This window comes from Castor canadensis, chromosome 11, assembly GCF_047511655.1.
Source record: "Castor canadensis chromosome 11, mCasCan1.hap1v2, whole genome shotgun sequence".
Classification (NCBI taxonomy): domain Eukaryota; kingdom Metazoa; phylum Chordata; class Mammalia; order Rodentia; family Castoridae; genus Castor; species Castor canadensis.
The window spans coordinates 121,457,119-121,476,549 of record NC_133396.1 but is presented as its reverse complement, the minus strand read 5'-3'; the positions used below and the strand labels follow the sequence as shown (position 1 = coordinate 121,476,549).

General features: G+C 41.6%; 1 protein-coding gene and 1 long non-coding RNA gene across 3 annotated transcripts in view; one reads left to right on the top strand and one right to left on the bottom strand.

The window, feature by feature from the left end:
• The window catches only part of Lpgat1 (lysophosphatidylglycerol acyltransferase 1), a 113,062-nt gene extending 101,537 nt beyond the window's left edge, over window positions 1–11,525 (bottom strand). Inside the window, exon 1 of the mRNA XM_074048378.1 lies at window positions 11,396–11,525. The gene's annotated coding sequence lies outside the window, so the exon portion shown is untranslated. The remainder of the gene's footprint in view (window positions 1–11,395) is intronic.
• Window positions 628–19,195, top strand: LOC141413945 (uncharacterized). 2 transcript variants are annotated; one of them, XR_012438999.1, is made up of 3 exons: window positions 628–838; window positions 11,893–12,035; window positions 13,844–19,195. It is a non-coding gene; the product is annotated as an uncharacterized lncRNA (long non-coding RNA). The 2 variants fall into 2 exon arrangements; XR_012438998.1 differs by lacking the exons at window positions 11,893–12,035; window positions 13,844–19,195 and adding an exon at window positions 2,889–3,058.
• The last annotated feature ends 236 nt before the right edge of the window (window positions 19,196–19,431 follow it).

The window sequence follows — 19,431 nt, the reverse complement described above, 5'->3', positions numbered from 1 at the left end:
TGTAGGGTCCAACTCTTGATTTGTAGCTGTAGAAACCCTCTAATTTTAATAGTTTATCTTAGCAAGTTCCATGACACTTTCACAGGCAGCCCTGCTATTGTTGGGAAGAGCTTGAAGGTGTACCTACTTCAAAACTTTATCCACAGGATCAAGAGAGCATCTCTCTAGAGGCCATTACACTATGTCTACCCCTGTCTCTTTCCCTCTTCCTCTGCAGGTCCTGGCCAGGTTCACAGCTGACCCCTATACCCAGTCCCATTCCTCTTCACACCCAGTCCTTGAGCCCATCCTGACCAAGGCATGGAGTCCAGTATACTGCAGGCTTAGTTTCTTCCTACAACTTCATCACATGGAGCTGAGAAATCTGCTATCTAAGACCTGGAGTCTGGCTCCCTAGTTATGGACACCTTTGTGACCTGGTTTCCATGCTGACTGGACTTAGTGTTCCTAAGGAATACACAAAGAGTGATTGTGTTGACCTATGAGGCACACCTCTTCTCAGTGCCAAACACTTCTACCCCATTCTAAATTCTGATTGGTCATCCTGCCCAGGATCTCAGTGCTGGAGCTAAAAACCAAAGCTCAGCACAGTTGCTAGGACTGCATGACTTTGGGTTTGGGCTGTAATCTCATTCCCTCTCACTGTGCTACTTACCTCCAGTGTCAAGTTGTGCAATCATGATGGCAGTGGCTAGGTCATGTGGGCCTTGTGCCTGCTCTCCACGCTGGGCCTCCAGCCAGAGCTAGCACACCAAAGCATGGGAAGACCCAGGGGCAGATCTACCAGGAGACTGGCTCAAGACACTTGAACTTCAGGGCCCCTCCCTCACAGGCCCCTGTGAGTACTGAGATCTGTCAAATGTTGTGGGTGGAGAAGTCAGGTTATGATCAAGAAGAATTTCTGCTGAGAAATTGCCAACGGTGATCTCAAAACAAAAATGTATATCCAAGGCATTGGTATTTCATTGCCTGTCTTTACTCATTCTAAGTGAATATTCACTTCCGTACCTAAATTTGTATTTGTAATCTGCATTGTGTTTCTTAAAGAGGGACACCCAAATTTTTATAAGCTTTAAGCCACAAAGAAAAAACTGGATCTGCCTTTGGGAAGACCCATGCCTAAGCCGTCCTTTCCAGAGACTGATTAAATTGATCTGGGATAGTGGGCTCAGCTGCGACCACTTTTTCTCCCCAGGGAACAGATATTGAGCAATGTCTGTAGACACTTTTGGTTGTCTCAGCTTAAGAAAAGGGATTAACCTTTGGTATTTAATGAGTAAAGGCCAGGAGTGCTGCTAAACATTTTACAATGAAGAAAACACCTTGTAACAAAGAATTCTCTGGCTCCAAATGTCAATATGCTACAATCAAGAGGCCCCAATCTAGGATGGGATTATGAGCATCAGTGTCTTTCAAAAATCTTTCTAATTAATGTTGCATACCACTCAGGTTGAGTGGTAGAGGATCTAAGGATGTATACTGAAAGGTGTTGAAAAATGGGGGGTGGGAGGTAAAGGGGTAAGGGAGAGTAATGGAAGGGGTTGGATGGACTAAAGTAAAGTATACCCATATTGGGGATACATTGAGACACCCCTTTGAACACCGACTTAAATAGATACAGTGTGCGTGGGGGTACTAGTGGAGGGGGAGGATGAATGAAGGAAATTAAGGTGAGGGTATATGATGGATGGACTTCATATACTTACAAGAAACACAACAAAGAAACCTCTTGCAGTTACTTTAAATGGGGCAGGGAGCGGGGGTGAGTGGGAAAGAAGATGGGGGTGATCTAACAAATGTACAATATAAGTCTAATTGGAATTGTCACCATGGCTTCCCCCATAACAAATATATCCTAATAAAAATTTTATAATAAAAAAAGAAAGTAACAGTTCTATTAATAACAATAATAACTAATCTTTTCCCCCACTTTTGTGGGGTTTGTACTCAGGGTTGAGTGCTTGCCTAGCTTGAGCCACATCTCCAGCTGTTTTTGCTTTATGTTATTTTTCAGATGGGGTCTCACTTTTTGCCCAGGGCTGACCTTGGTCAGCCATCTTCCTATGTTCACCTTCCCTGTTGCTAGGGTCACAGGCATGTGCCACAATGCCCAGCTTATTTGTTGAGTTGGGGGGGGGTTCATTAACTTTTTTTTTTTTTTTTGCCTGAGCTGGCTTTGAACTGTGATTCTCCCAATTGCCACCCATCAAACAGCTGAGATTAAAGGCATGAGCCACCATTTCAGGCTTCATAATAGCTAATCTTTACTACGGAGTTACTATGTGCCAGTCAGTGTTTTAAATGAATTAATTGATTTAATCTTTGGGATAAACTTGTAAGTACTATTATTGTTTCCATTTTACATATGAGTAAACAATATTAAGAAATGTGTCCTTGGCTTTAATCCCAGGATTCAAACCCAGACAGCTGGGCTCCAAACCCTGTGCTATTGGTAGTATTATATACCACAACCTCCTTGGCCAGTTTACTTCATCTAGCTGGAGGTCTCTGTGGGAGAAAGGGGAGATTTCACAGATGGTCCCTGGTTGCTCTCATAGTGCAGTGCACCCAATACATGGAAATGAAAAGGAGAAAAGGTGCACAACTGAGGCACAACTGAGATGGGAGAAGATGTATAGAACTACTCTGACCTGTGTGCCAAGGATATCCCCCTAGTTGGGTTTCTCAGGTATTTCTTTGTCTAGTTTACTTTCTGGATGCAATTTTTTGAAATGAAAGTTTTATCCACAAATGGTAGACCCATGGCCAGGTAAGAGTTCCCAAAACAGTGCTTTCACTAACTAGACTGTAAATAAATAATAGTGATTGTTACTACCATCACTAGCTACAGAGCAGTAATGGGCTGTGTGTCAATGTACCTTTTACAGACAGTCATCTCTAATTGAAAGCCAGCTGTCAGAAATGCTGACTACCAGACTGGGGAAAGTACTGCCAAATGGAAGATTGCAGACAAGCACTGTGGCAAAAATGGCAGATGTAAATAACCTAAGATGACTCTTGCCTTACTCACTGTAATAAAATGCTCAAGCAGAAAATGTGCCAGTGTACTAGAACTTCTTGGTTCAGTTCCACAAGGCTGAGAATGAAGAAGACATAGTTTCTGCCTTCAGGGGATGTGATAGGGATAAGACAAAGATGCGGGCTGTCATAAAGGCCAATGGAATTCCTGGTTGGAAAAGACCCTGATGCCTCACATGAGAACTTACAGCCATGGCCAACTCCTTGATTGCAGCCTGGTGAGGCCCTAAGCAGGGAATATAGTTGCCCCATGCTTGGGCTTCTGGTCTACAGAAACCGGGAGATAATACATTTATGTTGGTTTTTAACTGCTAATTTATGCCAAATTTTATATAGCAGTAAAAAAGCAAACACAATGAATTTCATTGTTTGATTTTTTTTTTCTTCCTTCCTTCCTTCCTTTTTTTGTGGTACTGGGCCTTCACCTTGAGTCACTCCACCAACCCCATTTTTGTGAAGGGTTTTTCAAGATAAGATCTTGGTGAACTATTTCCCCAGGCTGGCTTCAAACCACGATCCTCCTGACCTCTGCTTCCTGAGTAGCTAGGATTACAGGCGTGAGCCTCTGGTGCCTGGCTCATTGTTTGATTTTCAAACACTAAACCAACTTTAGGGTTGTGGTGTGGCTCAGTAGTAGAGCACTTTGCCTAGCATGTGTGAGATTTGAGTTGACCCCCAGCACTACCATGAAAATAAACTTAAATAAACCAACTTTACATTCTTGGGATAAACTGATTTGGTAATGATGTGTTATCCTTTTATGTATTATTGAATTTGATTTACAAAATTTGGGGTTATACTTGCTTATATATATTCACAAGGGACTTGGTTTGGAGTAAAAATGAGAAGAAATTTGAAGGGGAAAGAAATGGAAATAGGGTAAGGAAGGAGGACATTGCAGATGAGAGACCAACATAAGCAGAGGTGAAAAATGTCAGAATATGTCTGAAAACCTTCCTGTAGCTTAATTTGGCTGAATAGTCATCACACGTAGAAAATCAAGTGGTAGGAATAAGGCTGGAAAACTAGAGAGTAGAGTGGGAGACAAGTAAAAGAGCTATTAAAAGTTGTTAAGAGGCATCACTGAATGAGCTGGTCAGCAGCGGTATGTAGTGTGAAGTGTGCCAAGCAGGACATGCAGGACAGTCGGGAGGACCTGGAGGACAGCAGGGAGGCCCTGGAGATTGTCAGGTTAGTGGTCACTGAGCCTAAACCTGAGCATGGTAAGGACAAGGTGAGGATGCACAAGATGGAGAAGGAAAGTTAGAATGGCCTTGAGAGAGAGGGGCCATGTGAGAGTGGCTGTTTGGATGGAAAATGGCAGGGACTTTAATAAAATTAAGGAGTTTTATTGGAAGAGCAGTCAAGACAAAGGGCAAAGTCTTTTTGGGCACCAGGCCTTCTCCCATCATCTGGTGTTTGGAATCAACCATCTGAAACCAAATCTGGAAACTGCTGATCAGCCTCAGACCAGCTCCCTGTGTTCCTGCTGGATCTAGGCTTGGATGTGTACCCCAAAGGCACACAGTTATTTGTGGAGGCCCGAGAGGAGCAGCCTCCAAAACCCAACCTAGAAAGAGTTCACTATCTACTCTGGGATGGGATGTAATTCAGCATAATAGAAGGGACAGAAGAGCTCAGGGACCAGAATTGTGCTCATTCAGTAAGGGCTTGAAGTGTCTCCCTTGGGTTTGTTGTCCAAGTGTAGGATGAGAGCAGAGGGAGTCATCACAGTCAACACCAGGCCAGTGTCTATTCTATTACAGAAGATAGAAGGACACAGGCATCCCTGGGAAATACAGCATGTTGGACATTTGTGCTTGGTCCTTTGTGCATGCCAGATCCCTAGAAGAGGCACTAGACCGTAAGCACACTGGGCAGCTACCCCACGATGTCCTCCAGGGAGGTGCTCTCTAAATTCTTTCTCTAAAAGGAAATTTCACTTTCACCAGCAGTCAGGTTCCTCTAGTGAAATGCCATTTGCCTGTGAGCTATTAGTGTATCAGCTTATCTGGTCATCTCCTTAGGGGCACAGATAGCCTAGCCAGGGATGAAATAAAGGGCTAGGAGGGACTGCTGAGGAGAGGTGAGAACACAGCTAAGACACTGAGTCAAAGAAGTAGGGATGGGGGTATGTGAGTCCACCCTTATCACATTCCATAAAGGGTCAAAACTAATTTCCCTTGCCTCTGTGCAAGACATCTCTGAAAGACCAGATCAGCTTCAGAGGTGCTGTGGGATCTACTCAGTCTTTTGTGGCATCACAGTTCAACTTTCCCCTCTGCCCTTTCCTGCTTCCCTCAGTCCCATACAGCTGTTGTTCTTGAAGATACTGCTAAATAAACTTGCTCCCAACTCTGTTTCAGACCCAGGGATCTTAACCTCCAACATCCCCACTAGACTGCAAGCTTATGAAGCTGTCATGTTCTTTATTACCTGCCTTTTCCTTCCATCCTGCCTTGGTACTCAGTACAGTGCTGGGCACAGAAGGTCCTTGACAAATTTCTAATGACTGGAAAAAAAGACAACATCTTGGACAAAGATTGGACGAAGGCTTTCTATTCTCCTTTTCAAAATGTACTCCCTTTATACCCCAAATAAACATTGAGTATTTTCTTATCTCTAACATGCAAAATATTTATAGACTATAGAGAATATAAAATACATACAATCTAGGAAATTACTTACAAAAAGTGTTTCCTGGAGAAATAAACTTTTTAAAATCCAAAGACTTTGCTTATTTTTAAAACCAGAAAATATGACCCAGGTTCACTTTCATCTTCTAAATGTGTTTTGTCTCAGGCACCCCAGCAACATTTTCACTGTTGATGAAGTACATCAACGACGCATTCCAGTGCCTCTGCAGGCATCCTCAAAAGATCTGTTTAACTAAAGTCTTCCCTTGTTTAGCTCATTGATAATTTCAGCTAAGTGATTGTTAGTGGCAGTGCCTGTAGCCTAATTGGTACTGTATTTCTGTTCTAATGAGTCCCAGTCAACAGTCTCAGCAAAACCTTGGGACACTTTGGTCCCAGATTCCCCCAGTGGATTGGCATTTTACCCCTCTTCCAAGCCTTCTGTTCTGCGTGATTGGCCTTACCATCCTCTGCATTGTAGCTGCCCTCCTTAGCCCCCCCTCACACAAGGGACAATGCCAGAGAACATTATGGATTACCCAAATTCGGGAAGTTAAAGTTCTACTTGAACTGGCTGTTGATATTTTTGTGGCCCCAGAATTTAGCAGAGTCTGGTTCAAAAATGTTGAATGAATGAGTAAATGAACAGACAGAAGGATGACCATCATGAAACTCCAAAGATGGGTCAGTCTGGCAAGCAAGTGATGTCTTTTCTCATTCTTTGCAGATAAGATGCATTGTCAAAGATCCTTAATACTTCCCTCAGAGCACCATGACTTTTTCAGAGTTGTCTTTCCTCTACTTTTTTTCTTTTGAAATTGCAAACAGCATCATGCTTCATGGGGCAGAGAATACTCAACCCTGAAGCATTCTATTATATTTAAGCCCAATGCCCACACTGCCTGCTGGCCACACAACATTTCCGTTCCCAGATGGACCCTTCTCCCACCTCTGGGATTTAGTTCCCACCAAAATCTCTTCCTAGGAAGGTCTGAAATGTACATACCCAGTCTATCAGTCTGGGCCCTCTCTAACATGGGGCTTATCTGACAAAAGCCCCTCAGTTTCTCCTTTCCTGCCCAAAGTTTTTTAATTGGCAGCCCCCACCCCCATCACAGCTCCAGATGAACTCATTTTGTACTCAGTTATGTTAAATGAATCGGGTGAGGCTTCTGCTTTACATATATATCCAGGAGACTTTCATTTTTGATCTGAAAAGTGACTTAGCACAACTCTGATTTATTGATTTTTATATCCTCACAGTTGGTCTCCCTGTCCTAAACTTGTGGTTTCCTCTGTGACCCTTAACAACCTGTGGAGGTGGGCTTCCTTTTGAGTGCTCAGTATTGTTGATAGTTCTTACTCTTGAGCTCAGTCAGCATATAAGGTCAGAACCCCCGAATGACCCACATTTGAGTCACCCTCAGTCTATGCCTTTCCCTTGCTCCCTAGTTACTGGCTGCTGTGGTTTGAATGTGGTTTGTCCCCAAGGGTTCATGTGTCAGAAGCCTGGTCCTTTGGCAATGTGAGAAGTAGAAAGACCTTTATGATGTGGAGCCTAGTAAGGTTCTTATGTCATTGATCCCTAATACCTCAAAGAGGTTATTATTATTGTGGGACCTCTTGAGTTAGTTTCTTGAGAGAGTGAGTTGTTATAAAAGTCTGAAGTTGTCCTTTGAATCACTCTTTGGTTTCCTGCCTCATGGGATCTCTTCTTCCCACACACACTCCTACTGTGTGATGCATTCACAACAAGGCCCTCACCAGAGTTGAGCTATGCTGGTGCCATGCTCTCAAACCTTCAGAACAGTGAGCTAAATACATCTCTTAATAAAGTTACCAATCTCAGGTATTGAGGGATCCTTGGGCTATGTATATGTATATGTATATTTGCATTTATATATACACACATATATATGCATTTATACACACACACACACACACACACACACACACATATAAATGCAATGTGGTCAGGGCAATGACAGAAATATCCTTTTAAGAGAATGGACAAAGAGTCCCAAACTAGGGTAGAGGAAAAGGGGGACCTGGGGAGGTTTCCTAGGAAGAAGACACCTGAGTTAAGTCTTAAAGGATCAATAGGCATATCCTGATGAAGATGAGAGGATGCAAATGCATTTATAGTTTACCATTCAGCGCTTAGTTAGGACCTGCCATACGCTTGGCAAAGTTCTAAGTACTAGGGAAACAACAGTGAACAACACAGAAAATCCATAACCTCATGGAGCTTGACTTCTAGTGGGAAGAGACAGACAATAAGCAAAATGGACAAGCCACACAATAGTGTATTAGAAAGTGACAAATTATATAGAGAAAAACAATCAAGAAAGGGGATTCAGTGTGTATGCATGGAAGTGGAGTAACTTAATTTTAAATGTGGTAGCCAGGGATCATCACCATCTTAGTAGTGTAGTACTAATCCAATTTGGCCTGACTATAGCCATCTTGGTTGTGCACCAGTTGACCCTGGCATACATTTCCAACTCTAAAGGAAAAACAAAGTCATTGACAGAGCTGAGCATTTCATGCTACACAGAGACTGTTTCTTAACTGATATTTGACATATTAAGAGATTTTGGGAAAGCCCAGGGACATTCCAGTTGGCCATGGCCCACCTTTGTCCAGCTTAGCATCTAAATCCCTTCTTCCTGCTTTGAGGTGCAGAGAGCCTCCTGTCTTGAAGTGTGCTGCTTAAGACACACTTCTATCCATGAGTCCCAATAAATTACATTCTGTGCAGTCTTGGTTTGGTCTGCCTCTTTCTTCAGTGTCTCTGCACCTTCCTTTTCAGCTGGTTCTTGTACAATGAGTTTTCCCAAAGCAAATACCAGTCTCGTTTGTCTTCATTATAGCTTTATTTGTGAAGTGACTTAGTTCTCTTAACTCATTTATTTCTTAAAACAATTCTGTGAAGAGGGAGGAAAAATTAGTCTCCTGGGCCCTGTTGCTTCTGTTATTAATTTTCTAGAACTATTGTAACAATGTACTACAAGCTATATGACCTAAACAACAGAAATACATTTGTTCTGTAGGCCAGAAGTCCTTCTAAGGACCATGAGTAAGAATCTATTCTAGGCGCCTCTTCTAGGCTGAGGGATGGCCATCGTCTCCTTATTGCATGGTCTTCTCTCTATGTATCTGTGTCTCAAATTTCCCCTTCTTATGAGAACACCAGTCATATTGGATTAGGACTCACCCACATAATTTCATTTTAATTTGGTTACCTCTATGAAGACCTTACCTCCAAATAAGGTCACACTCTGAGCTCTGAGGTAGGGAGGGTTAGGACTTCAGCATAAGAATTTGGGGAGATAGGGGACACAATTAAATTCATTTCACAGCTTGTGCTGGTTGACTCAGAGAGAACAGAGACGTGAACTGACCTATGCCACACATGAGTAACTCTCAACTCACAAACCTACTCACCTTTGAGAATCTATCCTGGAATGAAAGGTCTTTTTCCATGAAGCGCCTACCTGATTCATTTGGAAAGATGAATATTTTGATATTTTAAAAAGAACTCAACAAATCCAGACTGAATTAGACTTCGATTTCAGGATGAGCTACTCCTTGAACTCTGAGTAATCCTGAAAAATTCTGTAGACTTGTTTCAAGGATGTAAGCTATTAAAGCAGGAGCTGAGAAACAGAATAAAAAGAACAAGAAAGGAAAAAGAGGAATATGAACTGAAGGAGAAGGAAAAAGAGGGTTGAGGAGAGAAGGAACAAAGAGGTCAGGAAGTTGTAAATTACCTCAAGTCACCTCAAAAATTACACTTGCTCCCTGGAGACTGCAGTAATGCATGTGAATGTGTTTTGAGAGTTTAAAAGTGTTATACAATTACAAAGTGTTATTCTCAAAGGCAGAAATACCCAGGCATTGAGCCCTTTGAAGATCAGTACTACAGATTTTCTGGAAGACTGATTCCTAGTCTTTCTTTCAGCTAATTTTTAAGCCACAAATAAAATATCATGGCTTTTCTGTGAGTTGCTAACATCCATCTTCATTGTTTTGAGGATATTGCTGTTTTTTTTAATTTAGCAAGTGTGAAAAACCTCCAAGACACATAACCTGTGCATTATCCTGACTAATGGTGTTAGGCTATGTTTAGCTTTTGCTTGAGGTCCTGACCTAACTATTTTTTTGGGTGATACTGGGGATTGAACTCAGGGCCTCACACTTGCTAGGCAGGCATTCTACCATTTGAACCACTTTGCCAGCCCTTTATGTGTTGGTTGTTTTTGAGATAGGGTCTTGTCTTATGTCCAGGCACCATGATCCTCCTATTTGTGCTTTTCTGCATAGCTGGTAGGACAGGTGCAACACTGCTGCACTCAGCCATTGGTTGAGGTGGGGTCTCAAGAACTTTTTGCCGCTGTTGGCCTGAAACCACGATCTTCTTGACCTCTGGTTCTCAGGTCTGTGTCTTGTTATCTAATGATTCAACTGTGTTCCAAGGTCTTCCAAAGAGTGATTTTTAAATTCTACCTAAGAAATCAAGTCTTTCTTTTAGTTCTTTGGGATAAATGATTTACAATTATATATACCCTATGTTAGTCAACAATAAAATATCTAAGAGAAAATCAACTTCAAGGAGGAAAGGTTTATTTTGGCTCAAGGTTTCAGAAGTTTCAGTTTATGGTCACTGGATTCCATTGTTTCTGGGCATGTGATGGGAAGAGCATCATGGTGTAGAGGTTAGGGTGGAGCAGAGCTGCTCACCTCATGGAGGCAGACAAGAGACAGAGAGAGAGAGAAGAATGGGATAAGGGACAAGATATAGTTCCCCCCAAGGTCATGCCCCAAAGACCCACTCCTTTCAACTAGGTCCCACCCTCTAAGTTTCCATCACTTCCCAATAGTCCATCAAAGTATGAACCCAACAATGGATTAATCCTTTGATGAAGTCAGAGCCCTCATGATCCAATACATGAGACTTTGGATGATCCAGACTCTACCAGCCTCACTTTTGTATACATCTAGGACCTATTTACTTGCTAATAATATCTTGCTAAGTGACTTTTTATAGGTCAATCCAACTTTGAATTAATAAACTAAAATCAACAAGCAACAAAATTTTGAGCATTCTGATTTAGCATTCCACAAGAAATTTGACTTCTTGTGTGGCCCAGCATAGAACCATTGATGGAAAGTTGCTTGTCCCTACATTGTCAGGACAGGTGCCCATATCAGTCTACCATCAGTGTTGTCTCCAATTGCTGGCTTCTGGCTTTTAATTATAATTTACTGTTGACTTAGCTATGTCATTATCAAGGTAGTTGGGATTTGCTTGAACCTTAAAGTGATAAATGATATATATTTATCTCAATTATATTTCTGGCATTTAAGTTTCTAGTAATTATACCTAAAGACAATCATGCATTGTAACTTGACTATGAATCATTTATGCCTTGATTGCTAAAGCACATGTACCCTAATCTCCCCAAATATACTTTACATGGGTCCCTCAGTAGCATCATTGAGCTATTTTTCACTTGTACATGAAAAAGGATGGGGTAGGTTGACTATGGGTTATTTTGCCAAGCTTAAAGTGGTCTATAGTAGGAAAAAGAAAACCACATTTAGGCTAGAGAATTAAACAACCGAATATGCTGCACACCTTTGCAAATAGCTCGCAAATTGTATGTGCAAATTCATTTCCCTTGGCATATGCCTGGGAAATAAATGTCCATACTTACTTTTTCTTTTCCAACTCCTACTGAGCTGCAGGCTCACAGTGCTTGTAGCAGGAAGTAATGGAGAATGACTGATCAAGGAACACAGCAGCAATCAGGAATGGGGTGGGGGTGAGGCAGGCCTCTTGGGAGCAAAGGTTTCAGGGCAACTGCAAATATAAATGACACAATCACAAACAATGCCAAGCTCTGCAAATAATGGCCACAGCTCACAGCGATAAGTTTCTGCTCAGAGTTGTGAAAGCTACTGGTTGTCCATCAACAAATGCCTGATGCACATGAAAGCCTGAAGTGAATTTGGCAGACTGGCCATTTGTGTTTTCCTTGGTATCCAAGTAATCAGGAATCACCCTCTAAACTGGGCCTGGGGTGTCATGAGGCACAATTTGGCTTCATATACTTTTTCTCTTGTGGACCCTGCTAAATTCTATTTGTGTTTATTACAGTATTCTGTTTGGACTTCCCTTTATAGTTATAAAAGGCTCTAACTTTCCTTGCAGACTTTGCTTCTTTGGGGCAGGACGAAGTTTAACCATCTTTGGGAAGCAGCTGCAGAGCTGGGGGATCACAGAGACTTGGATGGACCCTGGTCCTTAGTGCCGCCTACATGGACTCTTGGACAAAGTACTTCTCTGAGCCTCAAGTAATTCACATGATTATTATGAGGACTGAAGGAGTCTATCAGGACTCTCTCTGTTCTAAGTATTGAAGAACACAACTTACACAAGCTTACACACACACACACACACACACACACACACACTCTCAATGCTGCCTCTATTTTTCTATTCTCCTACAGCAAATGAGCCTCCTCCACGAGGGATGGCAATACTTGCAAATAGTTTCAGTATAACTTAACATCTCCCAGCAACCCTAAAGAGAAAGAGGACATTCTCTTTCCAGTATCCATATATACAAGCCCAAGGAAGGCTCTGATTGGCCAGCTCTGGGCTGCACACTCACCCCTGTGAGGGGAGAAAGGTTTTGTGATTGGTAGTTACATCAGAAGCACTTTAGAGTGGAGAGACGAAGTTCTCCAGAGGAAAGTATGTGTGTGATGCTGTCACCAAAAATAAGAATTTGAGAGTGGACGTGGATTTGGGCTGAAAAACAGTGACTGTTTTCAATTGATGAGAAGTCATGTGTAATGCTATAGTGCCTGGGACCTAACTCAATAGTAAACAGGACCACCTGTGTTTTCTTTTACCAGTCCCTGATTCCTCTGTTGTTAGACCTCCTTCCTCAACTTCATTAAGTGTCTATGTCCCAGCCACACTCAAAGTCACTTCTGAGACTGTTGGGAAATTGCAACCCAAGGGGGGCTGAAAGGACCCTGTCCCTTTTGACTCCCTCCAGAAGCCACAGAGAAAATATGCCTTTGTTCTGGAATAGAAGGACGATTCACTGGGAAATCAGAAAACAGTGATAGAAAAGAAAGAACAGGGTCTGAAGAGAAGCCATCACAAGGCCTATTGTCTTTATGCTTGAGGAATTAGGAGGTAGGACACAGCAGGTCCCTTAGAACCGTGGCAACCTTCAGAGAGGTGTCCATAGAATGACAGGCAGGATTTTTCTCCTCCTCATCCCACTCCCTGACCCCCTGAATCCCTGTTTTCACAGTATCGGACCCCTCCAGGCAACATTCCTTCCCAGGCCAAAGGTTCAGTTCCCGGAGCCTGCAGTCCAGAGCTGAGGGGTATGAGCAGGGGGTGACGGCATTTCACCCAGGCCCAGGCAAGGCCCAAGTAGGGGCTTGGCAGGATTCAATGCAGTAATCTGCTTCATGAGGTTTCTGTTTGAGTTTGTTTTTCCTTTTTTTTTGTTTTGTTTCTTCCTCCATTGAAAGCAAATTTGAATATGGCTGAAGATAAAGGATGGCTCTCTAAGTTCTTGGCCATTACCAGCATCTGAGAGATACAGGTGGTTGGGCACAGGAGAAAAATCAGTGATGGTTTCTGTGTAGTTGGGATGTTCAGAATAGAGAATGTGATGTGAAATGAGAAAATATGGATTTAAAGCCTCACTCAGCTACTTACTATGTGATTGTGGACAAGTCTCTTAGCACCTTTGTGCCTCAGTTCCCTCATCTGGAAAATGGAGGCAATAATACTTCACAGGGTTGTTGTTGGAAAGAAAACAGCAAAGACCTGTTAACCTACCAAGCCATTTCTCTGGGTCTCTGATTTCCCCAAGGAAGCTGGAGAGTGTAATTGTTTAAGAGCTCAGACTCTGGACTTTGACAGAGTTGGGTTCAAATCCCTATTTTTGAAATGAAAATAGACATACCTATTCATGAAATGATGAGATATCAGGGATTTGATTCAAAATAATATAAGAAGCAGAGAGTGAGTGGGGATCTTGCAGAAATAAGACTGGCCATGGTTGGTAATGGTTGAGGGGAGGCGTTGGAGATGGGATTTATTATACTAATCTGCCTACTTATATACACAGGTGGCCCTCGATTTTCATGTTTCCAAGATGCACGGATTTCAGTTACCATGGTTTAGTCAGTAACACCAGCTGCTCTGTGACACAGTTTGAATTTCAGTTACCATGGAATATTAACTGTAAGCAATTGCACAAAGTACAAGCCATGCTGCTGGTTCTTCCATCTGCACCCCTGCGTGAACAACAGACGTGCATCATTATCTGAGGTTGGTCCCACCGCTTCTTCCAAAGTCTGTCATTTGGTGACTGGTCACTGCCCACTGCTGTTCAGTTCACACACGGACAGGAAGTATGTTGTGTTGTACCCTTGTTGCTCATGACAAACCTATATGACATTTTACAAAACTGGATAATTCAGAGAAATAATTGCCCCTCCCATGAAAATGCACCCAAGAAATAAGTGATAACTTTGGAAGTGAAATTTGAGCCAAATGTAATTGACCGTGGGAACGTGAGCACTGCCTCAGTTCAGGGGTCTGTGTGTGCAGACAGAGGAACACAGAGAAGGCGACATTGACTTACTTGATTGGAGACCATTATAATGAAAAGGTCAAAGGATAAAGAGGTCCCAGAAGAAGTGACACGGACATGAAAGTTCACATTAAAGATACATGGTGGTGTTTCACAACATTGGAAGGGCAAAGGTTAAAGTGTTGACAGCTGATTCCAGTTTAGGAGTATGACAATTCACCAAGGCATAGAAAAGATGCTCGCTCCCTACTCGGGGTTAAACAATGAGTACTACTTTGGATAAGCTTTTTTCACAAACAAATCAAATATGGTTATTTTCAGCTGGGCCTGGTGGCTTAAGTGTGTAATCCTAGCTACTCAGGAGGATCAAGATTAGAGGCCATACCAGGCCAAAAAGTTAGTGAGACCCCCATCTCAATCAATAAAAAGTTGAGAGTGATGGCATGTACCTGTCATCCCAGCTACATGAGAAGTGGAAGTGGAAGGGTACTGGTCCCAGCTAGCCAAGCATAAACACCAGACTCTATTTGAAAAATACATAAAACAAAAAGGGGTGGAGGAGTGGCTCAAGTGGTAGAGCACCTGCCTAGCAAACAGGAGCCTCTGTACCATCCCTCACCCCCCCAAAAAAGTTATTTTGTGTGTTTCTAATGTTTTAAATTATAGTGCACTAGATGTTTGTTTTACTATTATTTTCACTTCCCTATACATTTACAACCAGCATGGAAGACTACTTTAATGTTTTGATAAACATTCTTAAAGGTTACAAGAAATTGTTAAAATTGTAATTTACCTTATGAAGATTGCTTTGCATGGTTTCTACTTGCAGGGCCATTTTTATAGTCTTGCACTGCTATAGAAAGTGAAGACTGCCAGTATTAGAAATGTTAAATACTATTTTTTTTCTAATCCCCAATCAACCAGTTTCTTGCAGGAATTATTTAACCTTCCTATACTTCAGTGTCACTGTCTGTCAAAAGAAGACAATAATTGCTCCCTCTTCACTTGTAAAGATTTAGCAAGTTAATGCCTGTCAAGTACTCAGCAGCGTGAATGACAGAGATAAAACATTGAGTGAATATTGGCTGCTGTTATATTTACAGCTCGGAACCAGAAGGAAATAGAATATATGAAGTGTCAGAGAAGATCAGTGTGTTTGTGTAATAATGACCACTGCCACCATCAATGCCTTGCAGCTACTTCTATTTGCATATGTCCTTAAAATACTGAGTTGAGCTCAACACTCATTTCCACAATTCATATTTTCTAGGAGTCTCCATTTTCTGATAAATTCACATGGATGTCTTTCAGTGTTTCTCGACTTGCTTTTTTCATTACCACCTCCCCACCCCAAAGAACCTATTCACATATTTTCCCCTAACCACCTCCCTATGAAGTTTTAATACTGTCATACTGTTCACATACTCTCTATATATTTGTGTTTTACACATAACAAGTGTGATATCCTAACCAATTTTTTACCCTCTTGCTAAAAGTCACTACCATTGAGAATGCACGATTGATGTAAAGGAAAATGCAGCAGACCCGCCGACTGCCTACCCACTGTCTCTACTACCAGACAGCTCATCTTCCCCCCCACCTCCCCATCTCCCACTCCAGACCGCTGCTTTTTCCTTTATAAGAGAAACCTGATTTTGTTATCATTGTTGCTGCTGTTACTAATCCCCTGCCTTCCACATGGTAATGCATTTTGCTAAACCAATTAGGCAATCCCATTCCCTTTGCTAGTGATTGATTAGGAATTGGTGTGTAACAATCTTCTAGGTGGCTTTCAGGAAAAGGGTCTTCATGAATAAAACAAGGACACACCACAGAGATGGCCTAATTTTTCCCTGTGGGTGTTGTTAATTCTTGATGTGTTGACTTGAACTTGTACTCTGGCAGCTCTCTTTTGCTCATCAAGAGGATCAGCTAAGAGCCTAAGTAACATGCAAAAGGTGCGGAATGGATGGAAATGACCAGGATTTTTGATTAGAATAAGTTGCTTAATTAGTCAACACTGGAGGTGCCCCACCTAGGGACCATATTTTTTTCTTATTGCTTTGGCTTGCTGAGTCCAAAAGGACTCCAGGTGATATAAGGGAAAAAAAGAGCTTTGTACAACAAAAGAATTTTGAATATATTAGTAAAGAGTCAAAGCATTCACATAAATTGAGATTGCTGTATTTTGGTAATAAAGCCTGGAAACACATTTTCTTCTATTCCTGAATAACCTTGTCCATGTTCATAGTTCCAGCACCCAGACTCTGGAGTATCAGGATTTGACTAACATTAAGCCATCAACTGGCCAGATCGTCTTGCTAAATTACTTTTTTGAGTATCAGCTTCTTTTTAATAAAGTTAAGATGAGCTAGGCTTCAGTGGTTCATGCCTATAATCCTAGCTATATGGAAGACTGAAATCAGGAGGATCCAGGTTTGAGGTCAGCCTAGGCAAATACTTCATAAGACCCTCCCATATCCAAAATAACCAGAGCAAAATATACTGGAGGTGTGGCTCAGTGGTAGAGTGCCTGCTTTGCAAGTGTGAAGCCCTGAGTTCAAACTGCAGACCACCAATATTAATTAATTAAAATAAAACTAATTTAAGGTAGAAAGATCTGTAGTGGGTTGTGAGAATGAAAAGGAATGCTATGAGTAAAATGCTTAGAATGAGTCTGGCATATTTATGCTACTTAATAAATGATTGCTCATTTCTCTTAGCTGGCGGCTTCTAACACTCTAGTCCTATCTGTTCCCAAATTTTCTCTAGATATTTTTCACTTGGCTATTTCACTATAACTACAAATCCAACTCATTTCCTTCCTCTCCTAAACTACCACTGCTCTTATCAGACAGTGCTCTTCCCAGTGAAGGCTAACATTGTTCCCTCAGCCTGCAGGCTTCTGTGACTTTCAAAAAATCCATCCATCACGGCCCAGCAACTTAATCCCAAGGTGCTGTAAACAGTCTTCTTCTCTAGTCTCCCATGTGTCTTATATCTCACACACCACTTTTTACTAGGGGTAAATAGCCATCCTTTGTTCCCCACAAAACTACAAGCTCCTTGCAGACTAAGCCTGTACTGGATACTTATTGGAAGATAAAGGTGCATTCCTTCGCTTTTCCCTGATTGCATATCAGTTTTCACTGTCTGGGCTATTAGCTTTAGGGAAAGATTATTCTACTCCCCCAGCTCCAGAAATGAGTTTTTATTATAGAGAGGTAATTCCATGCTTGCCAAGGTAATAGTCTTCTGTCTGGATTTCTGAATCAATCAATGCATTTTTTTAGACACAGGGATTAGTTTCAGAAAAACTGTGTGACCCAGTGTATTCACGTGTCTTTTGAGGCTGTAACAGAATACCTAAAGCTAGCTATATATAAGGTAAAAGGGATTATTCGGCTCATAGGTCTGGGGTCCAAAAGCATAGAAGCAACTTCTGCTCAGGTCTTCTGAGGACCTTCCTGTCTACATCATAACATTGTGGATGTTGTCTTAGTAGGACTCAGGTGAAAATGAGCACAAAATGAGATAGGAAGCCAGAGCCTGGGGAGAGCCAGCCTTGTTTTTTGTTTGTTTTTTTCTTTTCTTTTTTAATAACTCACTCCCATGGGAACTAACCAGTATCCTGTAAGAACTACAATAATTCCTTCCTAGGGTGAGGCCCCCAGTGACCTAACCAACCTCTCCTAGGCCCTACCTTTTAAAGGTTCCATCACTCTTAATGCCCTCACATTGGGGAGCAAGTCTCCAGAGCATGAATCTTTGGGGTACAAAGCACACTCAAACTATAGCACTCAGTTTGGACCAGTGAAAAACAAGGCAAACTTTGTTGGGTGTTTCTGGGAAAGACGTGTCTTTGCTTTTAAATGTGAACCTCCATAAGAATACTCTTTTCTTTTGTAAATCCTGGTGTCTAGAGGAGCTGTTTTGTCACAATGAAGGAAGCCAGCCTGAAGATGAGACCCATACACAGAGAGATGACCCAGGAACCACTGAATTAATCTAATCCTGAAGCCTGCCCTATCTCTGAACTTCCACTTACATGAGCCAAAAAAAGTTATTTAGTAAATTGGCATCAAGTTCTAATTTGCAACAAGAAGAGCTCTAGCTGATACAGTGGCCCTGTCTTCAACTTTGAATCCACTGCAGTAACTGCCCTATGGCAAGCATTCAAAAAATGCTAGCTGGGTTGGATGAGCTCATGATTCTGGGATAGTTCCATTCTGGCTCTCTGGCTCTTCCCTGCAGAGTTTCTCTGTTAGCAATATTCTCCACAGAGGCTCCCATCTGCTCCCCTCCTTGTTTGAGTTTGAAGCTTCTGTAGGAGTAGACTCTCATTTTCAAACATGGAAACAGAAATTCCTGAAGTGACAGGAATGTTCGTGTCTATCCAGTCTAGCTCTCTCTTGGAAATTCCTCCATGAACACTGGCAAATCTTAGCTTACTGGCTCTCCTTTCTCTAGACTTTGGACTGCCACCTTTTAGATCACAATTGTAATTGTCATTTCAACATATTTTCATGAAGTTTTATAACTTCCTGGTGATAACTTTGGAATCACTTTAATATAATCAATAAACTGTCTATAAATCTCATTGAGGGTGGGTTATTAAGTATTCAATCACAAAATATTTGAGTTGCAAAGCCCCATGCTATTTAGACTATGACTGAAGATAGGTATAGACAAGCATATAAAACAAAGGAAACATGAATACACTGCATGAAGATGTATGACGTGTGCAATACTTTGACCTTGGTGTCATTTCCAAGAAGTTTTCTGTTAATTATTTTCTTCATCTCTGGATGTGCATTAACAGCTTTATTGTCAGAGAATACAATTTGTTTTTCTTCTTCTTTTGAAATATTCAAGTGTATAATATGTTGTCATTAACTACACTTTCGTAATGTACAATAAAGCCCTTGAACTTATTTCTCCTAACTGAAATTTGTGTTCTTTGACCCGTATCTCTGCATTTTTCTACTCTGGCCTCTGATAACCACCATTTTGCTCTCTGTTTCTATAAAATTAACTTATTTAAACTCAACATATAAATGAGATCCTGTGGCATTTGTCTTTCTGGACCTGGCTTTTGTCACTTAACATGATGTCTTCCA